Below are 11,405 nucleotides of genomic sequence, written 5' to 3' on the forward strand. Positions count from 1 at the left end.
CTTTGTCTCCTTTTTCATATACACCTTAGGTTCTGGTTCCTTTTTGTTTTCGACACTTCGTGTTGTTCTAGTACTTTTCATCACCGGAGGTGCATCCTCGACTTTCTTTTTCTTACCTTTACCGCTTGTGGTCGGAACAATACTTGTTCTAGCTTGTGCAGTCTATTCTTTCACTGAACTCAATTTTGCCTTCTTTTTATCTACAGAAGATTCCAACAGGTTATTGGCATAGACAATCAATAAGTCATAGTTAACCTCATAACTCATATCTTCCATTTCTTCCTCTCTAGCCTCAATTGCCTCCATCAAACAGTAATCAATTGTAACTGTAAAAACAATGTCTTTGGAAAATTATTTTACCACATCCTTAGGCAATCTTACTCTCATGCTCATCTTTTTCTAAAATTCATTGAATTATTTGTTCATATCAGTAGAGAAAGTATTCCTTACAACCTTGATGTTGTTCTTGATCTAGGCGGATACCGATAGATCCTTAGACCATTCAAGATCTCCGATTCCCTGTAGGAAATTCTGAAAATAAAAGAATAGCCCGATCAATAGTTGTCCATATTTAAACTTTAGGCTATTGTCCTTCTTGATAGATTGTAGATTTAAAAACAATTGTCTCCTTATGGCCTCAAAATTCCTCATCCAGTTGCCATTTGGTCTTGGATGCATATGCAGTGCAAGATTATTTGCTCCATATCTGCATTCAACTGATCCATGTCCATACATTCTACATGTAAAGTAATGGCCTTCAAATTTCTTGGACACATACCTAGCATCAGTATTGTAGCTTGCATTTCTATTAGGTTTGCCTCTACAAACATTTGCAGTGTGACCAGGTTTATGGCAAACAAAACAAACAGGTTTAAAGACCTTTTTATCGGTAGGTTTCTTGACCTTAGGAGCATATTTGTTCTTAAGAGTGTTGCTCTTTGTACCAGATGATTCTCCTTTCTCAAATGTGTTAAAACCAAGTCCAGAGGTATCACCTTTCATCGTTTGTGATTGGATTTGTTCATCTAGCAAGGTAGAACTCTTGTTGAACTTTTCCAGTTTCTCATTAGCTTTGGTGAGCTACCTGGTGAGATCTTCATTATGTTTTGACAGGTTCTCTCTCAGAGATGATGTTAGTTCAAGATCTAGCTATAAAATCCATTTTTCTTCTCTTTCTGCAACCAAATGCTCATGCATAGTGACATTTTCCCGCTTGATCTTGACAATCTCTTGATCTCTTTCCTTGATAAGATCTTCAGCTGATCTTCTGGCTTCCAGTTCCTGACTCATGCAGATAGTTAACCTTCTAATTCTCTCCTCAGATTTAGTTTCTCACTGTTTAACTTTTCAACTTCCTCGGCTAAAGCATCAATATTGGCCTCATCTGAAGAGTTGTTATCATATATTTCCAACAGTTGTTCAGTTAGCTCTCCTTTTGACTTGTGAAGCTTTCAGTTTGATTTAAGGTTTTCAAGCTCATTTCTACTAGCTTCAAGCTCTCTAGCCATCTAAAAGTAGGTCATGTCCCCCATGGTGGTTTCAAGGCTCCCTTCTAAGCGATTAGGCTTCAAAGAAGTTAGGCTTTGATACCAATTAATGGACTTGAAAAGCACTGAGAGGGGGGGGGGGGGGGTGAATCAGTGACACCAAAAATAAAACTACTTCAAACACTGACCGGTAGATGAACTTAACAAAACTTTTAAACACAATGCATGCAATCCAAAATGATATAACAACATCCACAATAAGTAAAACATCCACCATAACACAAGTGTTTGTACGTGGAAAGCCCAAATAGGTAAAAACCATGGTGAGATGGAATTCACAAGTTAACTATTTGCAGTAATAGATAACTGACCGGTTAAGGTCTACAAAGTGCTCTGCTAGGAGCGAATCTTGTTAGAGATCCCAAAGCTTGATTAAAAGCTATACCCTGTAAAAGGTAGTACCCTGTTAGGAGTAACCTCAGTAGAGGATTTCTGAATCCAAACTAATGGATCACCCTATTAGAGGATTTGAATAATGAATCTTGTTAGAGCTTACCCGGTTAGGGGATTTTGATTCTGTTGTAATTGTTAGAAGACAATAGGATTTGTTTGATATGTCTGTGTAGCACAATACTTGCTTGATCAGATCCTTTTAAGCATATTCAACACTTTTTCTCAGCATATTCTGCAACTTAACACTTTTGCCTTTGCACATAACATATCACTTTCGCTCATCCAAAAAATAACTAATTGTGATGTCAATAAATAGACATTTAGATTTCATGCCGGCCTCAAGAAATCATAACACAATTTCCTAGGTGCAGTGTATTTGGTCAAGTGCATAACTCACCACAAAAATACCACCAAATTGTCGGTGGTGATAACTCATCACACAATCTACGAATACTAGTTGGAACATCTAATACCGATTAGAGTTACACCGCTTGTCCTTGATGCTTCTGAGATAGTCTTCGTTGGATCTACATGTTGATGCTGAGACAAGTATAACCAAGTGGTTATCTCCATGCATATACCGGTTGTCACCAAATACTGGTTAGAAATAAACCTCTAGTATATCGGTTGTTGTATAAACAACTTGAAGTCATACCAGTAGACAGTATAAACATATGTGTGTGTATGTGTTTCATTAATGACAACATATGATGAATTCGTTACAATCATCATCAAGCCAACAATGTTTTTGTGTTATGTTAGGTTCTCTTTGGATGACCCTTGTCACTTCGTTGGTGCAAGGTAACAAAAAGGTTGAATCTATTGTAACATTCTTCTATTTGTATCTCAATTCTTCTATACATTGTCCCTTGTGTTGTCTACTTGGGGATGACATAAAGCGTTAAGATCTCTTTTGGTCTCTTCCAAGTTGACTCAAAAGATGCATGTTCCCTTCTTCCATTATGTTTGTAGTTCCACTACCTTTGGAGGATGAGGTCAATTCCATAACAAATATCTATTATTTATCATAAGAGCATACTGACTGTTAGTCTCAAATTCTGATTTCCCTCTTATCCCCTATAAGAAAATGAATAACTCTGTCTACATACAAAGAGATCAAGGAAAAAGGAATCTTAGAGTAACATATAACAAGGTTTTGAGAACCTTCTACACTTTGAACTTAGCCAAAGTTCAGGTGGGTATACCTTCTGTAAATATCTTCACACTTTAAAATTGAGATCCATAGTAAACCAGTGCTAAAAAACCTGTGGACTTCATCACCTCAATGAAACTGAAATACTAAAGGAAAAACTTGCATTCATTTTCAGTATTGATCTTCAAGAAAAGATAGAAAGAAATCCTACAATTTGATACCAGTGCCTTATATGGGCTACAGAGTCACCTAAATCAAACAATATACATATCATCATTTTGGCTTTCATGAATCCCATACATGCCTAACATATATATAGATCCTCTCCCATTCAACTAAAACAATTCATCAGATTCATAGCAACAAATAATAGACTTGCTGACAGAAGTATTTCATGCACATTTAATCCCTCTCCTGAAGAGAAAAGCCAGAAATAACATCTACGAGATTGCCTTACAATCCATGTTCAATCGAATAACCCTAGATTATCCAAATGAAACCAGCAAACTAAAGAATGCACACCAGAAGACAAAGGAATTTTAGGCCTAAAACTTTGATCTGTATATTTATATTCATTCCTAAAAATATTACATAACTCAGAGCAATCTCCTTAAAACTAGAAAAAGGTCCTAAATAAATTTTGCCAAAGTTTCTTTACAAAATTCTTTTGATCATTTTTACATTAGTCTTGGTACCCATTTATAACATTATGGATGCATACAAGCTTCAGACATTCCTATAAAGGTTTGTTACAAACCGCAATACTCTCCAAGAAACAGTTACAACTCTTTTTCAATATCAACGGCTTCTTCCATTTGTTGTTCTGCTGCAACCTTTTCTATCTGCTCTGGAGTATCTTCTTGTTGTCCGATATATTTATCCTTCCACTCCTGGAAAACGTCATCACTTGGCCAAGCAAAGCTGATAATCTTCTGTTTCATTCCTTCCAACCTTTTCCAAGTGACCCTTAACTGCCCAATTTCTGTTTCTATGAAACCATAATGTGATTTCACTTTTTCAATTTTTTCAATTGTTTGGACAAACAAGGATGTGTCATCAGTGTTAATGATTTCATTAACCCTTTGGGACAATTTGTTGTCCAACTCTTCTAGCCATACCTTCTCCTCTTTTAATTGAATTGGACCGACAAATCCACCTGGAAACAATTCATATTTGTGATCTGAATATTCTTTTCTATATAGTTGGGCTTTTCTTTTTACACTTTCCCTTTCCTCAGAGAGTACATTCATTTCTTTTATAAACTCACTAGTGGACCTAAGATTGTCATTTTCCTCTACATCTGCATGGGATGAGCACATAAGCTCTAACTCCTTACCTCTAGGCATCCACTTATTAAGGATTGGTTCCAAGGTGGTTTCATCCTCTCTTAATTCAATCAGGATATTCAAGATCCTTTTCATAGAAATGTGTACAATAGAGGCCTTGACCGAATAAGCAAACTTCAAAATTGTCGCTTTCACCTTTTCTTCATACTTGCTTGCAAACAAGACTTGAGCTTGTTGCAACTTTTTCGACTCATGTTGGACAGTTTCAGCTGACTAGAAACCAGAAGGCATAGGAGAAGGGAGATATTCTATAATGGGACTAGTAGGTGGAGGTCTTGCTGGAGAGGAGGCTATCAAGAGAGTAGAGGATTCACCTGGATGGTGCTGACCTACCAACTGACTCTGAAGTCTAGCAATAATACTATCTCTATTGGGTAATCCTTCTTTGGCCTCATTGTAAGCCTTTAAGATGGTTTCCAATTTTAATTGGAGACTAGCCTTCTCTTTTGCCTCCTTTTCTGCTACTGCCACACTGAACTTTGCAGTTTCCAAGAGTGTGCTTGCAACTTCCACCACCACAATCATGCCTCCTAGGAGACTAGAATCTGATACACCTTTACTCCTTTTACTCTCATCTTTCTTCGGTGACCACATGACTAGAGCAACATTATCCTTGCTGAAGGTCACTCCTTCCATGGGTTTTGTTTCCTTCCTTACTGCTTCAAGGACCAGAGCATCAACTATATCCCATTCAGGGAGGATTAAAACACTAGCCTTATACACCATCTCTCTTCCCTTCTCAAGAGTAATAGTTTTAAACTCCTCTATCATTTCTTGCTTTACCTCTTCTTCCACCTGAGTTATATCCCTGTGAGGCTGTTCACTCTTCCTTTGCTCACATTTGGCTTTAAATTGTTCCATATTTTGCTTCCACACAAAATGCATGAAAGCCCCTATTGTAACAAAATTACTGTCAGCCATGAACTCCTCACTGGCTTGCTTAACAATAAGGTCTAATTCTTTGCCCTTTAGCTCACCATCAATCAAGTTCATTTCAGCACTAGGTGGTTCTTCTGGCATCCCCTCTTGGGTCTCCTCATATGTGTAGGCAATCTCCCTGAGACTCCCTAACTGTAACAACTGCTCGACCACCGCCTGCTCATCTCCTATATGGATAGGGGACTGAGATGGAGAATACAAAGGCTCATTGGTTTGCACTTCCTTTCCTATCCTTTGCCTTTTAGGGGAGTCTTGGATGTCAATGACATCTTGAACTGATCTTTTCCCTCTTGAAGTGGAAAGCTCACCTGTCACTGGCATCATCACACTGTACTTTGATCTCTTATGCATCACATAATCACCAGGTGGGATAGCCTTAGCAAAAGAAGGCTTAGCTAAGACCAATTTAACCTTGTCAGGATCATTTTGCATTATAGCCTCCCTTTTTTCTTTCAAGGTTTGCATGAGGTCTTCAAAATAAAGAACTAAGAATTTGATTTTCTCCTCAAAGGGATTGAAACTAGAGAGAGGGTCATAACTACTATCAAATTGATGGATGAAATCAAGAGCCCTCTTATATGCAACCCATTTCTCTTTCCTCGGTTCTTGCTCATCCAAACTGAATTCATTTCTAATTAAATCTTCAGGGAACTGGAATTGGTGAGGCCTACCTTTACACACTGCCCTCTTTCTAAACATGTCGTTGAAAAAATCCTCAGGGTCTGCACATCTTGAAACTGCAGTTGACAACCTATATGGCTTAAAGAATTCCTCAAAATATTTCCAGCCACCTTTAGTGATTACAAAATGATGGGCAACAATAATGGTTGGGAAAATGGTCCCTTTACCCCTATTTGTCAGCTCTGCCTCTTGTACACCTCCAATTTGCCTCAAGACTTCTACAATCCCTATCTTCAATGGGACTTGGTAGGGCAATAGATAGGGAGTACCTCTGAAACCATACACCCTAAAAAATGGTAGAAACAAGGTACAAATACATATCTCCCCAATTGTGAACAATCTTAATACCCTCAGAAAACTCTTTAGGCTTGAGGAATTCCAAGAGAGCCTTAGGAATCTTAGGGTTCTCTATGCACAAAAGAAATCTGATCTTAGATGCAAAGCATCTATCAAACTTCAAATAGCTAGCATCCTCTCTATCCCAGGATAAAATGGTGCTCCAAAGTTGAACATGCATCTCTTCCTTATCTTTTACCTTAACCAAATCCATTTCCTTTTCAAAATAGTCAACACCCTTGAACAAAAACATGTGCATTAGAAGGGAGTACCATCCAAACGGTTTGTCCAACTTACCATTTTTTATCCCTACTAGTCCTGCATGAATTGCATCAGTAAGGTATGGTGCATAATCAAATGTTATTGCTAGAGAAGGGTTTAGAATTTGTGTAATCATCAACATATAATGGGTTGGCATGTTTTTCTCAGCATCTTCTCCAAAAATCTGACACAGTGCCCAATACATACCCTTAGCTCTTAGAGTAAATAAATTCAAGGAGAAAGATTCCATTGTACTGGGGCCTACAACTGTTAACCCTCCTATCTTAACAAAAAACTCTTTCAATGGGCCACTCCTAAGATGATCCCTTTGAGCATTGTAGACCTAGGCTAATGACTCAAAATCAATAGGTTCCAACAGATTTGAAGCTTCACTGAGCTTAAATACATTTCTGAATTCATCATAATTTATTTCAACCAGGGTTGATCCCTTCAAATTCCTGATAGATCTAGCTATAGGGTCATAATTCTGTGCAATCAGGGTCAACAAGTCTACATCCATGAATACACCAGGGACCACAAGCTTCCCCACATCCAATTCCCATATGCTATTTAAAGGGGCAAGGGAATGTCTTTGACCAAAACCTACTTTGAACAATCCTAAACCTGACATCCCTATTTTTGGATCCCTTAACCAATTACCTTTATCATATAAGCCATCCCCAATTCTAAGATGAGGGTTCTTTGGTACTAATTCTTTAGCTTTAGCCCCGACATTGGTTGACATAGTTAACTGTTCCAAAAAATCATCACAAATGTTCCTTTCCTGGTAATTCACTTTTCCTGTCAACTCCCTTCTTGGTGTCATCTTGATAATGCAACTATATTAATTGAGACACGCACAGACCTCTAATGAAACAATTCACACAACAATCACCGAATTCAGACCAGAATTAGCAAGAAAAAACACAAATACCTGATATTCGCTTGAAGAAAACTGCTCTGCACCAATTGCTCTGCAACAGACTTATTGAAATGATGCCAAAATTCAAGTTGATGCGGACTCTAATACGGCAAGTTGGCATTGAATTTTAGAAATTAATCCCGCATGCTTCGGCCATCACCTCAGAATTGAATTCACAAATCGAATTCAAAAACGGGCTCCAATGGATCATAAATTCTCTAAGTATTTCCTCTGTTTCGTTGTTTCGCAAAGTTTAAAACCTCTGCACCTTTCTTTTGCGAAACAACGACAGTCGTTGGATCACGGGAACTTGCACTGCTTTTATTCTGTCCGGTCTTTTTGTGTTAGTGTCGAGCCCTACCTTCTTTTCGCTATTTCACGGGCCTTAAACCTTGTGTAATTTTCTTTTGCGAAGCAACGTCGGCCACTAGATCATGATCTACCTACTCGGTCTTTATCTCCAACAACGACCATTAGTCTTATCAACTAACCGCGCGTCACCTTGACGGCTAACGGTTTTTCACCATTTCATAGAGACTAAGTTGCAGGCATCTTCGGGCCATGAAACAACGACAACCGTTGGATCGACCATGAGATGAACACCTTTTAACATGCTTCAGACCCTTCAAGTGGGCCCTTTATCTCGTCACCGGTTAACAAACGCCACGTGGTAGTCAGCCATTTGTTCAGGAAGTTCCATCGGGTTCCATTCTGAAACTGCCATGTGTTTTACTTCACTATTCTCCACATAATTGTCGGTCGACTCAAGGCGGGCCCTCATTGTACCCTTTAGAGCCACGTGTACTTGACAACTCACTCTTACACTTCCATGAAATGAACCATCTGTCCTGCCATGTCATGCTTTCATGTTCGCCACCCGGACCTACCACTAGACTGCCAGCTAAGCGCCACTGGACCTGCCCGCTGTCTTTCGCCATTTCGCGATCACTAATCTCCGCTTTACTTTAGGCCACGAATCCACGACAACCATCCGATTAAAACATACTTAATCGGTCTTTAACTTTATGACCTGCCTGTCCTTCGGGCCCACCGACTCCTTTTGCCATTTCGCAGAGCTTAAAACTCAGGTTACTTATCTTCGCGAAGTAGAGATATTTGTTAGATCTCAGGAACTTGCTCGTCGGTTACCCTTGCTATGACCACCTCGCCTGGGCCCACCACCTTTTCGCTACTTCGTGAAAGGTAGAACATGTGCATCTTTTGGTCGCAAATCAACGTGAGTCGTTGATCTTTTCTAAACCGATCATCGTTTAACCAAAGAAGTCGCTCGCCTCTGGGACCCGCCACGTGTTTTCGTTGTTTCGCATAACTTATTTCACGTGCATCTCCGGCTAACGAATCAACGCGAGCCATTGGATTTAAAGCAAGATGCAGTTCTTTACTCTGACGGTCGATCCTCTGGTCGGGCCCGCCTAGCCTTTTCGCTACTTCGTGAACATTAACTTGCTAGCATCTTTGCCTAGTGAAACAACGACAACCGCGAGATTAACAATGAGTTGCACAATAATTAAGGGCCCTGACAATATTAAAACATGATAAAGGTAAAGGCACACATATTTAAAATATTAAGGGACCGCCTAGGGAAACAACTAATGGGGGGACACTTTTCACGATAAACGACCCTTCTTTAAGTGGTAAAAGTAACTTAGAAATAGAACATAAGGGTTTTTTGCAAACATAGGACAGGTTAAAACTCAAAAACCTTAAACCCTCTTCTGACCCAAGAAAATTAGAGGCGTCAAGGCCATACTAGACACATTTTTATGTAGACCTCTAGCCAATTATGGAACAAGAATATCCAATTTTAAACAGTGATAACACTGACCTTAGAGTTAGTGGATCCCTTATGTGCTTTTGTGTTTTGTGATCATTATCCTTTGAGTTGTTCTTTCATGGGGGTATCTCATTGTGATAACTTGCTTGCATTTTGGATGCATGCCACCTTAAAGCAATTGCTCCCGATGAGGCGTATTCAAATGCTTTGACATGGGGGGCATCCACTCTGCTCAATGTTACACTTTATGCACACATCATGACATGTTTTGATACTCAAGTTACTTTGCAAACTCAACCTTTTTCTTTGTAATTTAGTATTTTTCTTTTTCATGACTCATAATAAGCAAATCTTACTAGGTTATCTCTCTCTCTCTCTCTCTCTCTCTCTCTCTCTCTCTCTCTCTCTCTCTCTCTCTCTCTTTTCTCTTTCTTATGATGTTCCTTTTATCTTGATATTAGAGTAGTGAGATCCTAAAGTCCATGGGGGCCTAGTGTGTCTTGTCTCTTTGATATCTTGATGAAAGTTTTCAATGCAAACCTTTATACTTTACCATGAGTATTCTTAGTCTCATACTCCCGCTAAAGTGGGGGCTAAATGCAACGTTCTAAATTGTACTCCCCTATAATTTGTCCTCACTTGGACCTTACTTTGGCACTTCAGCTTCCAAGGCCTTACTAAAGTGTCGATTTTACTCACATGACCTATCAAACGAGCTTTTTCACTATCTCCAAAGTCCCCCCTTAAACTTGGAGCCCTAGGCCCAATTTGAAACCTCATAACGATCACATAATTTGCGCAAGGACGTAGATCCTTTGTTAGCCTATGTCAAAAATTCAATTTGTTTTTCGAAAAGCAAGTATAAGAGGAGGTCCACCCCTCTCATTTTAAACCTAACCTCATTCAAGATCTCAATTAAATTTTAGCAAATTCAGGCAAGCAATCAATCTTTCAACAAGCATTGGAGCATAAGTGAAGTCAAGTTTCAGACATTGAAGATGATATCCATTATCTATTTTTATGAAGACAACATACATGAAACCCTGATTCTTTTTTGAAGGTCAAACAAAAATTCATTGAGGTATATCATTAGTGTTTCAAACATTTTCAGACTTTCCCTCAAAAGGAAAGTATTTTACTACAACCTTTCATTTACATTTATCAATTCAATTTCAGGGTTAATTCCAAAACTAGGGTTTGACCTAAGGCAGTTTACCCTATTCTGAACAATTTTCCCTTTCTCTTTATGTGTAGGAATATGTATAGAGTTGTACTTGGGAGGATCAATAGAGTTCACAATGACGAACAAGTTCAACTTTCAACGGTAGAAAATTCGGAGGACCATGGCAAATTGATACTATCTAGTCTCAAAAAATTAGGCAAAACTTCTAAGAGTAGATTCCCAACAACTTATTTTGTACACATCCAAGTCAATGGCTCTATTGGACATATGTAGCTAACTGTTTCTATTAGAATACTTCAATTATCATCTATTTTACCCTCATCATCAACAATCAAATTAATTCAATTTAGGAAGGAAAAAGGCCTTATCCAAAGAGTTAAAATCTGATCAAAATCTCAGTCTTTTAAGGCTAGATCTATTAGATTCATTCTCCTTCCAAATGTAGTGGTTAATTAGGTCATTTAGTGGTTTTATTATCTTAATTTAACCCTAACCCAAAATTTTGAGCCATTATAATTAGCATCCTAATATCCTAATTTCTAACAAAGAGCTATGGTGAGCTTTGCACTAGAAGCTATTACAAAAGCTTATAACATCCCTGTGTATTCAAAGATAAAATACGTACAAGTGGAAGATGCCCACAAAACTTATAGTGAGCGACCAAATAGATATAAAATAAATAAATTTTGAATGGTTGATAAACCCCAAGCCTCATTACTCCAAAATTCCAAAGAAGAAACTTCATAGAAGTGAGTTCTATGAGGAGTACGAAGACATGGTGACATTATTAAGAAGAGTCGCGAAGATACCACAATCATAACAATTTGAAGTGTGGATGTTCTACTATGT

The sequence above is a fragment of the Cryptomeria japonica genome, chromosome 3, assembly GCF_030272615.1.
Source record: "Cryptomeria japonica chromosome 3, Sugi_1.0, whole genome shotgun sequence".
In the NCBI taxonomy this organism is placed as follows: Eukaryota; Viridiplantae; Streptophyta; class Pinopsida; order Cupressales; family Cupressaceae; genus Cryptomeria; species Cryptomeria japonica.